This window comes from Miniopterus natalensis, chromosome X (assembly GCF_054644295.1).
Source record: "Miniopterus natalensis isolate mMinNat1 chromosome X, mMinNat1.hap1, whole genome shotgun sequence".
NCBI lineage: Eukaryota > Metazoa > Chordata > Mammalia > Chiroptera > Miniopteridae > Miniopterus > Miniopterus natalensis.
The window spans coordinates 12,619,218-12,629,059 of record NC_142103.1 but is presented as its reverse complement, the minus strand read 5'-3'; positions in this window follow the sequence as shown (position 1 = coordinate 12,629,059).

Genomic DNA, 9,842 nt, shown 5'->3' with positions numbered 1-9,842 from the left:
TTTAAATAAGTCATAAAGCTCTCTGAAAAACGACGCTGCTAATAAGGAAGCTTTTAGAGTAAAAGAAAATAGGGCTCAGTTAAACGTGTTCTATAAAATTCTGGTATCAGAAATTCTAAATTATAGAAAATTCCATTAAGGCATCTTTCTCTAAGCAGCCTCTATGGCAAAATAAGGGAAGCACAAGGAAGTCAATGCCACGGCATGATTTTCTACAGCGAAATCCAGCTAGTGACGTCTCCGCTGCTTAGGAGTGCCAAAAATTACATTTATTTTTTATTTCTGCCATTACTTGTCCCCTCAAAAAATATTTCAGCAGGCTTTTAACCAGAGCTATAGATGCATTATAATCATTACAGCAAAGGGAAAATAGGCAACAGCCAATAACAGATGGACTTTGGTCTGGAGGTGGGGGAGAGATACTTAGCTTCCTGGCAGTCAAAGTTAAGAAAGGAAAAATAATGGACTAACTCTCCATTCTCTAATCAAAAGAAGCCATACAGAGTTTCAGAGAAGACAAACTCTCTGTCTAAGCCTTCATCTTTGAGATAAATCATTGGAGTTATCCTTCATATAAGAAGTATTAGACAACAAAATATTGTCTTGGATAATTTATAAAAATAAAACGCAAGGACAATCTTTATATGCTTTTCAGTAGTGACCATGGAGAAGAGTCGAGGTGAATTATGGAACTGGGTATTTACTGAGGCATTTCCATGGGGAACTATATTAGTATCATTTAAATGTGTAGCAGTCTGACAATCTGATTTGATAGAGAGCTACAGCGTAGAGATTAAACTAGTGCATACCTATTTCAGTGGCTTCCAACCAAGCTATTCATCAAAATAATCTGGAGACCTTTAAAAATATACATGCCTGCTGCTGCTGCTCTAATATGCTGCTTTAATAGGTTTGGGATGGGCTAAGGAATCTGTATCTTTTTTAAAACATGTTTTTATTGATTTGAGAGAGAGGGAGGGAGCTAGAAACATCAGTGATGGGAGAGTCATGGATCGGCTGCCTCCCGCACGCCCCCTGCTGGGGATCGAGCCCGAAACCCGGGCCTGTGCCCTGCCCGGGAATCGAACCGAGATCTCCTGGATCCTAGGTCGATGCTCAACCTCTGAACTATGCCTACAGGGCAAGGAATCTATATTTTTAAATATCCATCTCTGGTTGGCTCCTGTGACTGTCTGACACTTATTCTCTGGGTTTCCTCAAAATGCCACCAGTAGGTTTGTGCCTGATGTAAGTTTTATGTTTACCTGGTGCCATTTTATTATGATTTATTTATTTTTTTCTTTGGCTCCCAAGAAGATATATTATAGACATTTTTCCCCCCCCCCCAGATGACCTCTAGGAATCCAGACTTTCAAAACTTTAAAATTTAAAATGATAGGTGCAGCACCGGCCTGAGTTCTTGGAAACTCCGCATGGTGCCATGGCTTGTTTATTTATGTATTTTTTTGTCTAGACAAACAAATGCGTCCCTTAAAGGGTAAAAGAAGCCAATGAATTAAAATGCATTGGGGGTCTACCGTGGGCCAGGAATCGTGTCACTTTATATCACTGCATATACGCTATCTCATTTAACCACCAGAGCAATTCAGGGAGGGTTATAATCCCCATTTTACATGAGCGAAGTCAAACTCATAGAAAGTAAGCCCCCCCCCCAAAGTGACAGAGCTGCTAAGTGGTGGGGCTGACATTCAACTGTCTTTAAAACCCACGCTCGTTCCACTCTCCCAAGCCACTTCCATGTTAGGTAATGCGGTGGGCTACCTACTGCAGATTCATGATGATAACTGATGGCATGGTTTCAAATCAGAGCGAAAAAATATATAGTGCTCCTACTTACTAAACAATAGCAAAAATAAATGATTTGTTCAAATGGTAAATTTATTTATGGACCCATGCAACGCCTGTTGTGACTGATGCTGCTTCTCCGTAATGGTCCCACTCCAGAAGGCCTAGAGAAGACGATCCTTGGATCAGTTCAGAAGGGTGCAGATGATTCTTGCCTTGCCATTGAAAAATGCATCAAGCAGATAATATCCAGGTGTTAAAAATGAAACCACGCAGCAAACGAAAACACGGGTTGAAAGAAATTTGGGGAAGAAAAAAAAAAGAATCTTAAAATCCCATTAATAAACAATCACCAAAGAGCCAGAATTTAAACAGATCTTGTTAATTGTGTTTATCTCAGTGTGAAGCCATGTCAGAAAGCCTAAAGCAAATGTATTTTGTTAAAAGTGCTACTGGCACAGCAGGCCCTGAACATTAAAAAGGAAGCTTGTCATTATGGGGCTGCAACTAAGAGAGGAGACTAACGCCGGCCTAAATCATTAATATTGGATCTGAAACTTGAAATGCTGGATTAGAACGCGATTTATGTCCAACAGAACTCCCTAGTATCACGCATTTGTCTTACCACTACTTGAATCAGTGTTTATAATCTGTTTAACTTCAAATGAATCACAACTTAGGGACTTGGCCCGCTGGTTGTATTCAGAGCTGTAACACAAGTTTTCCTGGGACTATGACCAATATTAATTAATATAAAAATGACTTTCCCTTTAGATTGATTGCTGGATGCATATAGTCTTAACAATACAAATGGAATCCTTTAATCTGAGAAGTGAAAACAAAAATAGTTGAGCCCAGCCAGTGTGGCTCAGTGGTTGAGCATTGACCCATGAACCAGGAGATCGTGGTTCGATTCCCGGTCGGGGCACATGCCCGGGTTGCGGGCTTGATCCCCAGCAGGGGGCGCGCAGGAGGCAGCCGATCAATGACTCTCTCATCATTGATGTTTCTCTCTCCCTCTCCCTCTCCCTCTCCCTTCCTCTCTCTGAAATCAATAAAAACAAAATTGAAAATTCTTAATAGTTTATCTGGTTCAAGATCACGGACAGCACCCATTTATATCCCCTTTTTGGAGGATTCCCTGAACAATGGTAGTGAAGTACTCAAGATAGTAAATCCGTAAATTCTCTGAAAATGAGTGAGGCATCAGAAGCTCAGAGCTCTGATACATATTCTGGAAGATGGAAGAAAGATGAGAACATGTTGATGGGTAACCTCCAATGGCGAGCCGCAGCTCAGGCAGGCCATGTGCAGAATGCTGCAGGCGAGGTTCCAGCAGCTGGGATGGGAATAGAATAAAAAGGAACATGATTGATGGGCTGCAGCAGTGGCCTCCACGATTATGTGTACATCTCTCGGGGGGTGCACAAGATGATTCCACGTGGTACAAAGAAAAATATTGGGGTTTCCATTTCTACTTATTTTCTGTCAAAGAATAAGACATATATTATGCTTATCAATATTTTATAAACAGATTAACAGTAGTCCGTGTATGTGATTTAGAAATATAGAACATATTTTGATGTAGTAAACATATTTTATTAATTTAGTATATGTAAATTAATAAACATACAAAATTTATATCAATATATGTTTATATAAACTTTACATATGAAATTATTTTATTGTATTTTATACATTTTATATATATGCATATATATATAATTATTGATGGATATTCTTTCTTTTGTTAAAATATGTCTTTATTTCAGAGAGAGGAAGGGAGAGGGATAGAAACATCAATGACGACGAGAGTCATTGCTCAGCTGCCTCCTGCACGCCCCCTACTGGGGATCGAGCCCACAGCCCAGGCATGTGCCCTGACTGGGAATCGAACCGCGATCTCCTGGATCATGGGTCAAAGCTCAACCACTGAGCCATGCTGGCTGGGCTATTGATGGATATTCTTTTCTGAAACTGATAGTCTTACAGAATGGCTGTGTTGGTGAGTAACACACCTATACTGGCTTTTATCTTCAGGCAGAGACCAAGATGCTCTTGTCTAAAGAAATGAATGATCTACCAGGAAGGGGTTAGTGTTCTTGGTGTGGTAGTTGATACCTCACAGAAAAGCCATCCTCAATTTGGTATACAAATTGTGTGCCTGTTTTTTGCCATGAGCACTATAATATAACCCCTAATTTCAACTTAAATCTGACTTTAATAAACAAGGCCCATGGCAGAAGACCTTAATAATGGCAGAAGAATAGTTTGGTAGTGACTTACAATAATCCAACTAATTCCTCATTTGTTAGTATGCACAGAAAATCCAGCATCATCACAAATTTGAGAAAAACTAGAAGCATGAAAGGAAGCACAACTAACCTTGAAAGAATCAGAGATAATTTTGGGGGAAAAACTTTTAAAAAATTATTCTAATTATATTATTGAGAGAATCAAAAGTTCCCACATTTATAACATAAGAACAGGTAGCTATAAGCAAAAAAAGTAATCAGAAAACAAGGGAAATTTAAATTTGAATAAAAGATTAGGAAGTCAATAGAATAAATACAAATTGAGTGTAAAATGAATTGCAAAAATATTAGATATCACATAGATGATGAAAGTTTTATTGGCAATCAGTAAGCATCATAGTCAGAGCCATTGGTAAATAAATGTCTAGTAGAATTAGATTAGTTCAAAATTGATGGAAGAGAAAAATTGATAAATCTAATGACATGGTAGGTGTTTCACAAGGAGATAATTTAAATGTCAAAATTTTAGGGGAATCATTTTGGAAAATGAATGAAATCTAATATTTTTGGAAAAATTACCTTCTTTAGTTTCATGCTGTGAAATTTAAATGCAAAATAAGGAATATGGTAGAATATCATCTTACAATTTAGCTGGGAAAATTCATCCCCAATCCCCCCTTAGAAATCAATACTTCTTGTATGCATTGTGTGTTCTAAGAAATTAATGTATAGCTTTAATTAAAACATAAATGCTGTTAAATATAACATTAAGTAAATATATATTAAAACATTTTTTTTCAGGCAAGTTCTCAATAAAACCTTCATTTTCCACTATTTTCATAACTGAAATGTTGGTTCTTGTTTTCAGTATTTTCACTTTAAGTGAGAATTTTTCAAACATGGGTAAGGAGGTCTTAGAAGGGTATGATTTAAGGAGCTGGCTGATCTCAGTCATAGGCAAATAAGGCATCCATTCCTTATGTCAACAACCACAAAGAAAAAACCACCTGAATTGTTGTGCCGAGAAAAACAAGAAGCTCTGTAAGGATGTAATGATCCCATATGAGCAAACTAAAATGTGGCATGACTTTGACCATTAAATGAGGTGTAAAATAGAAGAATGCACTTGACTTTGATGCTTGAGGCAGCTCCCTTTAAGAGGCTATGTCATGTTTTCTGTAGATCCAGTCATGCTACTTGGCTCCACAGTGAAAAATATTTACATACTTATAATATTTTAAATTATAACATACATAATTATATAATTTTAACAACCTACAGATAAAGATGAAAGTTTATATTTAAAGTGCAGCACTTACGTTATAAATCTTGTCAATGTAAAAAGAAAATACATTGTGTTAACTCTAGTTGAGATATAAAAGGGAGAAAGAAGTCAAGTGCCCATCAGTAAATGAGTGGATAAAATAGCTGTGGGACATTTACACACGTGGAATACTATGCTGCCATGAAAAAGAAGGATCTCTTACCCATGGAGGACCTGGAGAGTATTACGCTAAGTGAAATAAGCCAGTCAGAGAAAGACAAGTATCACATGATGTCACTCATATGTGGAATCTAATGAACAAAATAAACTGATGAACAAAATAGATCCAGAGACATAGAAGCATGGAACAGAGTGAGGGATCTCAGAGGGAAGGTGGGGGTGGTGAGTGAGTGGGTGGGGAGAGCTTAATCAAAGAACTTAAATGCCTATATGCATAACCCATGGACATAGACAATAGTGTGGGGAAGGCCTGGGATGGGGTGGGGAGGCAGGTGCAAGGTAGAAGGGGTCTGTGGGGGGTGGGGGGAAGGAGATATCTGTAATACTTTCAACAATAAAAATAAATTTTAAAAAGAAGTACTTACTCTCTGACTTAGTGGGTGAGTCAATAGCTATAATTGAAAATCAAGAAAATGAGAAATGAGGCTTTTTAAAAGTTTGTTAATAGAAAAACTATAAGGAACAAGATATATATAACAGATATTGGGAAGACTGGAGAAAAAGAGTCCTGTAACTGAGCTCGATTCCTCATATTTAATGAGTACTCTAAATTTTCACTTAAAATATCGGGATACAATAGTCCCCCCTTATCAGTGGTTTTGCTTTCCTCAGTTTCAATCACCCATGGTCAACCATGGTCCAAAACCATTAAGTGGAAAATTCCAGAAATAAATAAATCATAAATCAATTGTGCACCATTCTGCGCACCTCACTTCATGTCAGCACGTAGGCGTTATATCATCTCACGTCATCACAGGAAGAGGAGGGGTGACTACAGTGCAGTATATTTTGCAAGAGAGAGAGACCACATGCACATAATTTTATTACTGTATATTGTCATAATTTTTTTATTTTAGGGTTTTTATTGTTCCTCTTTTACTGTGCCTAATTTATAAATGAAACTTGACCATAGGTGTCCCTGTGTAGGAAAAGACATAGTATATATGGGCTTTGATGCTCTCTGTGGTTTCAGGCATCTACCGGGGGCCTTGGAATGCATGCCCCGCGATAAAGGGGTAAGTGGGGACTATTGGAGAAGTGTATTATTTAGAATTCTTTTGAAAATCACCAGAAAAAAACGAAAGAAATGACGACCACTAAGTAGTAAGACTGGTAATGTGAGAATGGGGTGGATTCCTAAAAACCATTACCTTTCTCTACTTTTGAAATTTTATACCCATGTGCATGTATCATGCCTTCTTCTTCCCCGCCCTCTAAATTCTACCCTCCTGAAATAACCAGTGGTAAATTTTGGTGTTTATCCATTCATACCCTTTTGTGTCCGAATTCCCTCTGTCTCTCTGTCTCTGTGTCTCTGTCTCTCTCTCTTTCTCATGCGCACACACACACACGAACACAAAGGTTGTTCCTTTTAATTTTATTTTAATCCAACTGTGAATATGTGATTCACATTACTCTGCAATTTTATTTTATTTTTTAAAAAATACGTGTAATTTTTTACATCCCTCCAAGCCAACACATAGATCCAACTCCCTCTTTTTATTAGCTGTATGATATTCTATTGAACGTAGAGATTCAGGGCTGATATTCAGTACCCATTGTGATGGGTCAAAGCCTTGTTATGCTGATTGCTGTATATTTTGAATATCACCACTGAATAAACCCTAATGTATTCCACTAATTCATTATTTCTGTATATTCAGGCGACTACAATGCTGAACACACACACCTCTTCACACACATGCATGCACACACATATGCATACATACGCATTAATGCTTTTGTTTTTCTGTAGGTGAGATTCCTAAGAGAGTGATTATTGGGCCAAATAATATGCACATATTTATTGTAAGAAGTAATTGCAATTTATATATTTTAAACAGTTGTAGCATTTCACAACCCTACCAGCAATTATGAGAGTGCCTTTTCTCCTATCTCTGCCAGTACCGGATATTATTATCGTTGTTAATTTTACCATATCAATATTCCATTTCTTTTTACTGCTGAATAGTATTACATTTCATGGATATATCACACGTTATTTATTCATCTTTCAGTTGATGGACGTATGGGTTATTATTAATTATTCTGCTATGAACATTTGTGTATAAGTCTTTGTGGACATTTGTTTTCATTTCTTTTGGGTATATACCCAGGGCGGAATTGCTGAGCCAAAGGGTAACTCTATGTTTAAATTTTTGAGGAACTGCCAAACTGTTTTCCACAGAGGCTGCCCCATTTTATATTCCCATCAACAATATATTAGGAATCCAATTTCACCATATCTCCCTCAATATTTATTATCGGTCTTATTTATCTGTTGCCCTAGTGGGTATGTTGTGGCACGTGGTGATTTTTCATTTGCAATGCCCCGATAGCTAATGATGTTGAGCATCTGTTCATTTTATTACCATTTATATTTACCTTCTTTGGAGAAATTTATAGTCAGATCCTTTTGCCCTTTTTAAATTGGATTGTAGACTTTTTATTGCTGAATTAGTAGAATTTATTTTATATTCTGGATACTAAACCATTATAAGGTATATGATTTGCAAATGTTTTCTCCCATTATGGTTTTAAATTTTTATCTCTTTCGCCAATCTCTGCTTTTTGATTGGAGTGTTTAATATACTCACATTTAATCTAATTACTGATAATTTAGGGTTTATGTCTGTCACTTTGCTATTTGTTTTTTATATTTGTTCCCCTCCCCCCCATTCTTTTATTCCTCACTTGTGGTAAATATTTTTCCTAGTATATTATTTAATTCCCTTGTGCATTTTAATAAGTATATGAGTTATTTCCTTAGCAATTTCCCTGAGGATTGCAATTAACATCTTAACTTAAAACAATATATTTCAATGTAATAACAACTTAATTTCAATTGTATGTACACAGTGCTCCTATACATCTGTTTCCATGCACTAGTTCCCATGAGCTAGATCCCAATACTTGTAAACATATCAACTTAGTTTTGTAACTGTTATTTTATGCAGTTCTTTTTAAGTCAGGAGAGAATAAGAGTGTAAATCCATAATGCATTTTTACTATATTTTATATTTTACTAGATACATATCACTATCAGTGCTATTGATTAGAATTACTGTATAGTGCCTTCATGTCATCATCAGGACTCCCTTAATGGCAGATCACTGGCAACAGATTTTCTCTGTTTTTGTTTATTTGGGTAATGTGTCAATAGTTTGCAATGACAATAAATTTTTATATCAAAGCAAAGTCATTATTTCTATATAACTGTACACAAAAATATTATATAATTATAAACAAAACAAAAAGAATAATTAAAAGCCCGATTCAGTTATTATTACTTTATTCCTAACACTGAAGTGAGACTTTTAGATTGTTTTTACTACCCACACTTTCCCAACCAACTGCTTGATTTTGCTAAGTATGTTTTGTGTTTTTAGTCCCCAGCTGCTATTAGCTATTACATTAGTACATATAGTTTGATCAACAATTTTTATAAGGGCAACAATAGCTACAATAATTATGAGGAGTACAAGGAAAAAGAAGAGAAGATACAATAGCTAACGGGTTAATTGAGACATATGAAGAAATAAGGGGGGGATTGTTCTCTGTCATTACTGAAGAATGTTCCAGAATAAATATCTATGAGTTATATTAATAAAAGAGAGAGAGACAGAGAAACAGAAGAGGAAACATAAAGCTCATTAAAGAATGTAATAGTTAGGCAAAGGGAAGAGAGGGGATTCTTTTTCCCTCTGAGACTAATGCCTTGCCTGTAACAGTGAATTCCATCATAGGACTGCAATCTGTTTTTTTGTATATGTTTTTATTGACTTTAGAGAGAGAGGAATGGAGAGGGAGAGAGATACAAACATCAATGAGAGAGAATCATTGATCAACTGCCTCCTACATGCCCCCTACTGGGCATGGAGCCCGCAACCTGGGTATGTGCGCTGACAGGGAATAGAACCGGTGACCTCTGGGTATATGGGGCAGTGCTCCACCAACTGAGCTACATCAGCCAGGGCAAGAACTGTGGTCTGCTTTAATCAATTCTGTGATTAATATCAGTCATTGCAGAAAAAACTATTATTTATCTTCTGGTAGGTATGGTTAAGATGAACAATATTATGCAAATATATTTTTAAAAATCTCGTCCATTTTGCCTTATTGGAGTGGAATTAACTTCAACAAAATTAGTTAATTCTTAAAATAATTTTTCCATTAATCAATCTTTGAATGGAAACCTTGAACTTTGAGAGGTTTTAGTCATTCTTATTTTTATTGTTGCTTATGTTTTCTTATTTCAAAAAAATTTTAGACTTATC